This window comes from Aythya ferina, assembly GCF_964211825.1.
Source record: "Aythya ferina genome assembly, chromosome: Z".
NCBI classification, from domain to species: Eukaryota; Metazoa; Chordata; class Aves; order Anseriformes; family Anatidae; genus Aythya; species Aythya ferina.
In genome coordinates this window covers 82339503-82341944 of record NC_140299.1, presented here as the reverse complement: position 1 = coordinate 82341944, position 2442 = coordinate 82339503, and the positions used below count along the sequence as shown (strand labels likewise).

Sequence of the window (2442 nt, the reverse complement as noted above, 5' to 3'; positions counted from 1 at the left end):
CGGCAAGATTCCAGAAAAGGTAGCTTTTGTAATCAATATGGTGTCTCAGTGAGTATCAGTGTAAACTTTGGTGAAGTTAATATAAAAATTTCTTTAAGTCTATTAGGGTTTTAAAAAGTTTCTACTTTTACACATTTAGAAAGCAGAATGAACCTAGAATCTGGTGAAGTATTTAAATATTTGTGTTACTTCAGACATAGACTTGTAATTGATTTCATTTGGATTATTCACATGTGTGGAGTTATCTAGTTGTTTAAAGATAGCCCACTGTCTCAAACTTTACTAAGGTACCTCCTATGCAAATATGATATGAGGTTCAAAATATGGTCTTCATAAAATGGCTTTCAGTACTTCTATGAAATTCTGAATTTCAAGAAGCTCATTCAAGTATAGCTTCAAGAAGTAGGCTGCCTCAGATAAGTCTTTGAGGACATTAAGAGTATATTGATGCATTCTCTTAATTTTAAATCAGTAAACCATAACATAAGCTTAAGGTTTACCTGGAAACCAATATGTCTGAAATAATTCATCTTCACTTCCGTCTAGAGAAAAGATCTTTTCAGTGTCTTGGCCAGCAAAAAGCTTGAAGGAGAAGAACAGGTACAGAGATAGGATGTGCCTGAAAGGAATAGTGGAGACCAAACACCATGCTATCCTTATGGCAGTAATTACTGACAATGACATTTTAATGACAGTTAAATTGCTTACAGATTTGCTTGCCAGGGGAAAGAACAGCCTACCACTTGCAACTTTTTATTTTGTCTTCCTTCTAAAGATTCAGTGCTATAAACACATCCCAGCTGGTTTGCCTTTCCAGCATCACTTCCTTCTGTGTCTATTAAAGTAAGACAAATTCATTGTTGATTGATTTTGCTGGAGTTAGACTAAACTTGAATCTGGGCCAAAAATTTACATGTAATTGGATTTAAGATTTAATATAACATCTGAGTCAAATTTTTTCCCAAATTAAATCAGCACTGTGGATAAAGAAAGGGCCATAGGAAATAGTAGGACCCACTTCCTGTAGTTGCTCCTTTGCTCCCATCATTGATCTTTTAGAATATAAATTGAACACAAATTAGTAATAGAATAATTTACTATTCCATATGAATAATAAATGAAAAAGATGATTTACTATACATATATTTCTGCTTAAATAGGGCTTTATTTCTGGGCAGCCTGTCTTAACTTCACTTTAATTAAAAAAATGTTATACTGGTATATGAAACACTACTGTAGCTTAACTTTTACATACTTATTGAAGTGATAAGAACATTCTAGCCCAAATAAATAAATGTTACTGTAAAAAATTAAAAGATCTTTTCAAAAATTGTAAACACTCAAAACAACAAAAGTTCAGATTACACGGCCAGGATATAACTCCACAAAACATGAGAAATACTCTGTCAGCATTAAGGATAAGGACAGACATGTTAATGTGCACTCTTTTTACAGTAGCTCTTGATATTTACTTAAACTGTGATTATGCAGAGCAGTCAAATAATGTTTGTACGTATAACTAAAGTTAGTTTGTTCTCACAACTGGAATTTACATTATCTACATTGTTTACTACATTTTTAAAACTCTGGTAGTGTTTAGTAAATAAAAAGTTACTTTTAACAATCAAACATCATATTATATTAATACTTTATTACAATTAGGAACAAAGTCTGTTCATAGGGTAGCATCCCTGCTGAAGAACATCATTTAACCTGCATAAGGAACAGATGTAATAAATACTGCTTAACAAATTGTAAAAGATTCTGAGCTATTGCCTTTACAATGGAATTCAAAACAAAAATACCTAAATCAGAGGCATACAAAGGATGAAGTTCTATTTGAATCTATAAGATTCAGTTACTAAAATGTAAAAATAATTATTAAAAATTAAATGGAAAAACAAAACCAAAGACATACACACACACAAAATTATGGAGAAAAGACCCTATTGGGAAAAGAAGACACAGAACACTGCAAGGAAGGTACCATTCACCTTACCCTCTACCTCCCCCCCCCCCCCCCCCCCAATATTTTTAACCACTGTTTTATCTTCAAATAACACTGCTACAGTGTGAATGTGGCTCAGTGGCTCAGGACCAGTGCCTTGGAAAATTAGCCATTTTCTGTAAACACTGGATTTTCCTGTGTGAGAATTGATCTGTACATTACACCATGAACAAGACTGTAAGAAAACAAAAGGAAAGATAATCAGTTTAAAAAGATGAATGTAAGAAGATATAGAAAAAGCAGGAGGAGATCCTGGACTTGTTCCCAAATTCGTAGAAGATGGTGAATAACATCACCTGTATTTTTATCAGTTTATTTAAACACATACACGTGAACTAATATATTAAGCATATTTATAGACCATATACATTTTGCACACACATATTAGAAATATTGCTAGAACATATTTAAATTTGGTATTCAATATTAGAAAC

The 2442-nt window shown here is 32.4% G+C and overlaps 1 long non-coding RNA gene across 1 annotated transcript in view; it reads right to left on the bottom strand.

Moving 5' to 3' along the window:
* Nucleotides 1-620, bottom strand: part of LOC311427717 — a 20987-nt gene extending 20367 nt beyond the window's left edge. The window contains exon 1 of the long non-coding RNA XR_014687514.1: nucleotides 501-620. This is a non-coding gene — a long non-coding RNA (uncharacterized lncRNA). The remainder of the gene's footprint in view (nucleotides 1-500) is intronic.
* Nucleotides 621-2442: the final 1822 nt, after the last annotated feature.